Below are 9,142 nucleotides of genomic sequence, written 5' to 3' on the forward strand. Positions count from 1 at the left end.
TGAAATACCCTTTCCAGCTTCCCGTTGTTCCTTTTTTTTTTTTTTTTGGTGTTTGTCTCCTCTTTTCAATACCCACGAAAATCAAAGATCTTTGATTTGGTTGCCTTTTTTTTGTTTTCTATTTGTCAGTTATTTGGATGATTTTGTTTGATTTTTTAGGTGAATTATTGGTTTTAACGGCTTTGGTAATGGTGAAGGTAATGGTGAGGCTAATAGGTTATTATTGGATTTGGTGGTAACCATGTAGTTTGATGGTGATGTGAACTTGTAATAGTGATGGTAGTGTAGAGATTTTAATAGTTTGTGGATTGATATAAGTTTAAAGTGAGAATTGGTTTTGCTTTAGAAAGTGGGTATGAATTTAGATAAAGCAGAAAAAAAAAAGTAAAGATTTTAGATAAAAAATAATAAAACATATCATAAAGTAATCAATGTTACATTTTAAACTTAAAAGGTATTTTCATTTCGATCTTAATCACAAAATATATTTATGAAATTAAATCATATTTAATTTACAATGATTAAAAAACTTTTTTTTTTGGTAATGTGTAATAAAAATCCACTACTATTCTAAATTACCAACCATTTCAATCAATATTTAATTTCATAGCTTTTTATATGCGAGATGAATTTCTTTTTGAAGCAATTGAATAAGTTTCTATACGTAAAATTAGAGGCAATATGACCACAATGGTAAGCTTTGACTAATGGAAGGGTCTTTTTTTCACTGGAAACATTGACAAAAAGAGAGTTGGTTAGCATATCAGATTCTGCAATCACAAATAATAGCATGTCACCTGACTTGCAGCTACCTGTGCGATCAATCCACGTCAGAGTAACTTATAGCCACTTAATTTACGACTTTTGAATAATGAAGGAAAATTTTTCTTCCTAAAAGACACCAATTAATGGGGTCTTGTTCCATCACATTTTGCAAAGTCGCCTTTTGACCACAACAATCTCAGTGATTAATCATCTGTTCTGGTTAAGTTAATTTTAAAAAATGACTACACCTAATATTCACTGATGGTAAAATTTAACTTTCCAACTGCAATTTGGTAGAATGAAAAAAAATTGAAAGAAAACGAAAGAAAATTTTTTTTTATTATATTATTTATGTAATTCATTTGTAAAACTATTATGTTAGTTTGACATTAATTAAATTTTAATTTGAAATTATTGCAACAATACATTGCATTTTCCAATTTATTAGCAAGTTTTAAATTTAAAAAAATAATCAAAAAATATTTTTTTATTCACAAGATAAGGGATGGGATAGGGATGATGGGGTTTCAACCCCCACCTGATATGCGTTTTTAAGACTTCTTAACAATTAGAGCAAGAAGCTGAAGATAAATAATCAAAATATTTATGTAACTGACATTTACATTTCAATTATTTGAATAGTAAAAATGATAAAAGAAATAAAACCGCTGTGGTGGATTACCTCCTGTGCAGTGGAGATTATAAGTTCAGTTTAGTGGCATTCGGAGATTATTAGGCAAGTAAGGCTTAGAAAATTTTCGTATTCAAGATGTTTTCTTTTCATCCACCAAGTAGTTAGGCTAATAAAATACCAGAGAATAAAATTGTAAATTTTTTAATGTTTAAAATTGTTAGAGATTAAATATAACAATTAATGTAGTTGATTTATATAAATAGATCTCAGATTTAAATTTCAACATTTATAATTTTTTTTTGTGTTTTTAAACTATTACTTCCTTATCTAAAAGATTATTAGGAATTGAAACTTAATGAGTCAAATTAAAAACTTAACATTCTATTAACAATTCACTAATGTTAGCACAAAGCCTCTCGTCGCAGCTTCAGTGAACAAGAGTAGGCAAAATAAAGAGAAGAAAAATGGAAACCCCATAACTCGTACCATTGAGTATATAATGAACAAAGGGAAACCGAATCTTTCGGTGCATTGGCGAAGATCTAATATCTCGTAGAGATTCACGTTCCAAATTAAAAAGAGAAGAAAGCTACAAAGAGAATGTAATGCAGAAGTTTTATTTATTTATTTATTTTATTATTATCCTGCTCTTCCGACAAAACAATTTAGTTAAATAATTAATATATATATATATATGGATATAATCAACCCATGACGAACAAAGCCTCCAACCATTTTAAGGGTTAATTACATGTGGAATTATTGATTAATAATTATCAATATATAATTTAAATAATGTATCTGGTGGTAGTGGGCAAGTTGCAAGTTGGGACTGGGCAGTTAAAAGAAGTATATACCTACTGCCTAATCCCAAATGGGCTCAACCTGCATTTCTTCATATTCACTCATCAACTCAGCATCATCAACTCCGTAGAGCATTGGCTCTGCCAACAACAGAGCACCTGCCAATTCCATCCACATCTTTGGAGAATCCAGCGGAAACTCATTGATAGCCTGTATTTGGCTCTGTGACAGTCCAACTCTAATAGGACCAAGGCTCCCACCACCAGCTAGCTCTGCACCCACCTCCGAACTTATCTTTGGTCTTCTAAGCTTCAATGCTGCCTCTTGAGCTGCCATTTGCACGTCTTCAGCACTTGAACTAGCCGGACGGGGAAGGCTGTCAACCAACTCCGGAAAGTTAAGTCGAGCAGCTCGTCCTCGGAAGTGTAATGCCGCCACATCATAGGCTGCAGCTGCCATTTCAGCTGTCTCGTAGCTTCCTAGCCATATTCGGGTCTTCTTCCCTGGCTCGCGAATTTCAGACACCCATTTCCCCCATTTCCTTTGCCGTACACCTCTGTAATTTGATGGACTGACTCCTCTTGCATGGTGATCAACTTCATGTTCCATTCTGTAGGCTTTTCTTAACTTGTTGGAACAAGAAAAAAAGATTCAAATAAGAGAAGAAAGAACTGTGGCTTATTGTCCAAATGGATTTGGGGTGTAAGGAGCAGAATTTAACTAATACAGAAAAGAATAAGTGTTTGAATGCATTTTATAGAGATGGTGAATGGTGGGGACTGAATATTAATGTTGAAGTGAGCTTCCGAGCAGCTACGTTAGTGGGAAGAGGCTGTCATGCGTGCATGTGGCACAATTTTTAGGTTTTGAATGATGCAATCATATCCAAATTTCCTCTATTTTTAATATTCTGATTTTTTTAAAATATATTTAAAATTTTAATGGCTTTTTCATGGTAGGTGTGTAGTTTTTAAGTAGTTAAACAATTCAGAATTTAATCTATGACTAATGATCCAAAAGATATGGAAAAAGATTGATACTGTTGCATGGTGGCAGTTATATATGAAAGGCGTTTTTTTTTTTCTTGTACTTAGATTCCATACTTGTTTTTAACAAAAAAAAATTTTTTTTTTTGAGTTTGCGTTCATCTTTTCAAAAAAAAAAGAGCAAAAGTACCAATTAAATAAAGTCCTAATTTTTCCTCTAAATAAGAAGAGATAACTAAGGTGATCTTTTACTAAAAAAGGATGATCCTATATTCACAAGCTTTAATATTTTCAACACAAATCAGTTTTATTTACTTACATTATTTGAGTATTAATTTATCATTTTAAATATCAAAGCTCCGTTTGATAAACGTTATACTTTTCTTTTTTCGTTTGATAAACGTTTATTCATTTTTTTTTTACAAACTTGAATTCCCTCTTTTCTTTGCCGAAAAACCTGAATTCTTTATCATATATTAATAATTTACAACATTTATTAGTACTACTTCTTAACATGCATGCAAATGAAATATTTGGGGCATTAATAAATAAAAATGCAATATCTTCAAAATTAATATTTTAAAATTTAATTAACTACTATTCTGAAAGATGTTTTAAGATTATTATTTAATGAAATATCGCAATCAAATAGGTTGAGGAGGAAATTGGAGTCAATTACTTTAATTTCTTATGCAAAATGACAATGATTTACACTTTATATATATTGCCACTGAAACATCAATCGTAATGAATACGATTGTTTCTATTCGAAACGCGCTTTACTGACACGTGGCGGTAACTATACCTCATTGACCCAGTCCTCTTTTGAAATACCTTTCGGAAGCAGAGAGGAAAGTGAAGTAATGGCAGTCGAGAATGACAAATATAATAATAAAAATAATAATTCTAACTACCAAGGAACGACACAATACAAGCTTTGATTCCATGCACCCTTTCCAATGGGTCAAGACAGTGTGATTCATATCCAGTAGTCGGTACAGTACCCCTGAAGTAAATAAGCTAGTAAATTATTTTAATAAGCACATGGTAGTTGATTTTTTTTTTTTTTGGCCAACGTAGTAATTGAATCCAAGTAATAGAATTTTCATAATTTTGTATTTTTCTAACATAGTTGAACATGCAACTATTATAAAAAAATTTTTATATACTGATACGTGATTATAATAATAGTCAAATTGCATTAATAAAAAAAATTTTTACTGATGATTTTTTAATACCATGAGAATATACCATACTTTTATCAATATTTTATACAACTATTAATATAGATAAACTTTTTTGATGGTATATAACTATCCGTCAGTATAAATATGCTATATATTGACACTTATCTATACTAATATCAAATTATGTAAGTAAAAAATATCTATATTGATCGATTTTTTGTTATTGTCAGTATAGACAGTGCCTATACCAATACTTTATAAATTTATTGGTATAAGTAAACTTTCTGATGGTATATAAATATGTTATATCCTGATAGTTATAATAACCATCGATATGAGCTCAAAAAAATATTTATTCCTATTTTTTTAAAAAAAAAAAATCAATCATAATATTTTCCTCTAATAAAAATTTTCAAAAATTATAATTATTCATAAATAAAATTTGTAACTTAATTAATTTTTAATGATAATAAATTTTAAATAAAATTTGTAAGTATTATATTAATTAATAAATTTATAATTAAATATTATACGAAAATTTTTTTAAATTTAAATATTATATTAATTTGGTTTCAATTAATATTTCAATTTTAATATGGTTTCATAAAATTTTAAAATTATTCTAGATCAAAAGTCGAATTATAAATAATCTCTATAGTAGTATTTATATTCATATAAATATTTTTCTATGTCATTTGTAAAAGTTTTTTTTATAAAATAATATTTACCGTTCACTGTATTAGTAGTTTGGGATTTCAAAGTTCAAGAAAGGGAAATGAATTTTTAAAATGATCACAAGGCATTTTACCAAAAAAATGCTTTTAATTTTTTTGTAAAGAAATATTCAAGGTGTTTTTTTAGAAAAAAAACATGAACAATTTATTAAGAAGCGTAATCGATCTCCTCAACTTGTGTCATATGAGATACAAAAGTTGCAAAATAAAACTTTTCATGATTGGTTTCGTGATCATGTAAGTAACACATCATGGTTGGAATATATAATTAAAGTTTTTATAGTTAGATTATTATTTTAACCAAATATGAAATTGGATAGATTACCAATTTGGATCAACAATGAGATGCAAACATCATAGATCAACTTAGATGACTTGCTCATAGTCCAACTGATACTATTAAAAAATATATTGGTTATATTGTTAATGATTTTAGATTTCGTACCAAGACACGTAAGAGATACTTGAAAGCTCAAAATAGTGGGATTGTTGTAACAACCAAGATGATAAGTTATGCAAGTACAAGAGATGCATAACCTATTGAGGAGGAAGTTAACTATTATGGGATTTTAAAAGACATCATTCAGTTGAATTATACTAGTAGATTGAAAGTTGCAATATTTAAATGTAATTGGATTGATATAAATAGAGGTTACAAAAAAGATAAATTTGGTTTTACTCTTATGAATTTTTCACATCTAGCTCTTAGTGAAACTAGTTTGGTTCATGATCCTTTTATCTTGGCATCACAAGCTAAGAAAGTTTTTTATGTTAAGGATGAAAGACATAATGGTTGGGTTCTTGTCAAGCATGCAAAACATAAAGATATATTTGATATGGGTGATGAATCATCCTTATATAAAGAGTAAGAGAATGAAAAAATCCATGTTGAATTTGATGACACACATAGTATTCAAATTGGGTTAGAAGTGAAATTGATGATGAAGGAATGAAGGTTACACTAGAAATGAAAAATGAGCACGTAGAAGAAGATCCTATAGATGAACATAATAGGAAAGACATTTTTTAATTTTATGTAATAGTTTAAATTGTTGTTAAGGTTTTGCAATGTAAGACATAGTCCACTATTATTTTGCTTTTATGTTACTAGCTTGAATTAGTTAATTTCGTATGATCATGTAATATATTAAATTGTACTTGATGCTTTACATGTTTTACCACTATTAAATTCTTTTTTATATTGTACTTAGTATATTTTGTGTATTATTAAACTTAAGATGGCAAAGTGTAGATGATTTAATATCACTAAGGTAAATCGTGCCTCTAGTTCTCAATTGTAAGCACAATCCGAAGAACAATATGTGCCTGTAGATTCAGAAGCTTCACAACATGAGTGTTTACAAGAATCTCAAGAACTAATTTTTTAATCTATAAATAATGAAGATCAAGATGAAAAAGTTAAATATAATTCAGGTATAAAAACACTATATTCTGTCAGTACAATTCTTTATATGTTATAATGTTGTATAATTATATTTTTTAATGAATTTAATTGCTTACTTTATATGTAATTTTTTTATGTAAGAAATGTTCAACATAAAAAAGCTCAAGGTCCTACACGTATGGCTGATATTTGGCATTTGAAAGAAGGGGAGCATGTTGTTGTTAAGGTCAATAATGATGCTATACCTATCGATGATGAATCTTGCTCTTTAACTCAATTCATTGGTAGTATGGTGAAAATGCCTAGCTTTGCACCAATTAATTATATAAATTAGCATAAAATGTCGAATGATAAGAAAGATGAAATGTGAAAAACATTAGAGGTATCAATACAATAATATTTTAGTTGCTAACTAATGCCATGATAATAATCTTTTAGTTTCTAGTTAATAGTAGCAATTCATATAATATATATTAGCATTTTCTTTCCAATTACCTCTTTCAAATTGTAGTTGAAGTTTAAATTTCACAAATTTGATTTTGATATGCTCGTTGATGAAGAAATATTTCAAAAAATAAAGTCTTGGGCATTAAGAAACATGGGTGCTAGGTGGAGGTAATGGAAAAACAAATTGAAGCCTAAATTTTATGATGAACACAAGACATTAGAGGAAATGGCTACAAAGGTTGATGATTCTCAAGTAGACAAAAGTTAATTCTTGTTTTTTGTTGCACATTGATTGACTAATAAAGTGAAGGTAAATGTTTACAAAATATACTATTTACTTTGTTTTAACATTATGATAATAATTACAAAGTTATTATAATATATTTTTTTTTATTCATTTGTTTAAAGGAACAAAGTGAGACAAACAAAACAATTTGCTTAAAATTAGATGAGCCTTATTACATAGGAACAAAATCATTCTCAATGATCATTCAAACCTTAGTACATATAATAATTTTTCTTGTCGCACTCAGTTATATGAATATGAAATTAACTTTTTATTTGTATGGTTTTGTCATTACAATAATTAATATTGTACATTTATAAAAACAAGAAGCTAATAGAGGTGTATATTCTTTCTCATACATGTAAAGATGAAAGTGTTGTGAATGACAAAACAACTATAATTATGGTATTTAATTTAGTTATTACTTGCTCTTACTTATGCTTAGTTTCTTTATGCTAAAATGTTTGTTTACAATTTTAGAACTCATAAAATAAGGTTTGAACGAAACTAATACTCAAAATTCTGAAGAGAGTTCATAGAAAGAGAATGTTTATTCAAAAGTTAAAGGACTAAAGAGAAAAAGGCATATTCGTTGCATGGGTATATTATCTACTTCATCTAAATAATATGATCCTTCATCTTCTAAATTGGTTCAGCATAATGAAGAGGTACAATAGTTGAAGGTTGAAATTAAAAACTTGAAAGAAACCTTAAGTATTGTCTCATTGGTACTTAAAAGATAATTTTTTAGTGAGAATATGGATATCTTGAATACTATTACTCACATGGTGAATAAAGGGGTACATATAGCATTTATTTTAATTAATATATATGTAAATTATCATCTTGCTCATGAATCTTAAACTTTATTAAAAATTTTTTTAATTATTTTTAGGCTTTTAATGCTAATAGTGCTTCAGAAATCACATGTGAAGACAATCATTCTTCAAATTCAAGTCATCAACTTAATCAAAATGAAAATGGTAAACTTATCATCACATGATATATATGTGAAAATATTTTTGTTATACTTGTTTCTTAGATAGAATGCCAAAACCAATTTTGAATCTAGGTTTTGAATCATATAATTGTGTTCTTGAAACATTACCCATCCTCTTTGCTATAATCATTAAATTACACTATGATTTAAAGCCTGCTCTTTTTCCTTTGATAAGGCTTTTTTTTTTTTCCTTTTGAAAAGGCTATCTTATGATGTAAACATGCTTTTATAGTTGTAGACTTGAATATTATAGTGAAAATATTTGTTTAATGATAGTTCTGTTGACTAAAATAATCTTAGGTTGGTTTCATTAAGTTATTATTTAGAATTAAACTAAAAGAATAAGGAGATTACACATGTAAATTAGATTATTTCTTGTTCATTCATGCATTATACTAATGAATAAGATGTTTATAAAATTATTTTTGCTAGAATATAAATGGATAATTACCTTATGTATATATGAATGAATAAGATGTTTATAAAATTATTTCTACTGGTATATGAATGGATGATTACTTTTTTACCTTTTGTATATATAAGATAATTTACAAGAATTCTAATTGGATTTTTTTATACTATGCAAATGCTTTTTTGTAGAAATCTATGATAGGATCATTTATTTTAGGAAGTTGTTTATTTACTTTGAGCATTATGTTTGTAGGGGGATTTGGTTTTGTTTTGGATGTTATACACTTTGTTGAAATAAAGTTGTTGTGTTTTGTGATGCTTGATTGGTATATTGAATACTATTAGTGAGTGGGGTTCATTGAGCTTGTTAGTTATATGATGTAACTACACTTGTTGACTTTTTCAAGACTTGTGATATTTTATATAAATTAAAATATTTTAGTTTTGGAAAAGACTTGTAATAGGTGCATGTATGTTTTTTTC

At 27.8% G+C, this 9,142-nt stretch overlaps 1 pseudogene; it reads right to left on the reverse strand.

Annotated features, from left to right (window-relative positions):
- Window positions 1-1,819: 1,819 nt before the first annotated feature.
- On the reverse strand, window positions 1,820-2,937 carry LOC111277670 (ethylene-responsive transcription factor ERF022 pseudogene; annotated as a pseudogene).
- Window positions 2,938-9,142: the final 6,205 nt, after the last annotated feature.

The sequence above is a fragment of the Durio zibethinus genome, chromosome 7 (assembly GCF_047325235.1).
Source record: "Durio zibethinus cultivar Kanyao isolate XHJ-2024 chromosome 7, ASM4732523v1, whole genome shotgun sequence".
NCBI classification, from domain to species: Eukaryota; Viridiplantae; Streptophyta; class Magnoliopsida; order Malvales; family Malvaceae; genus Durio; species Durio zibethinus.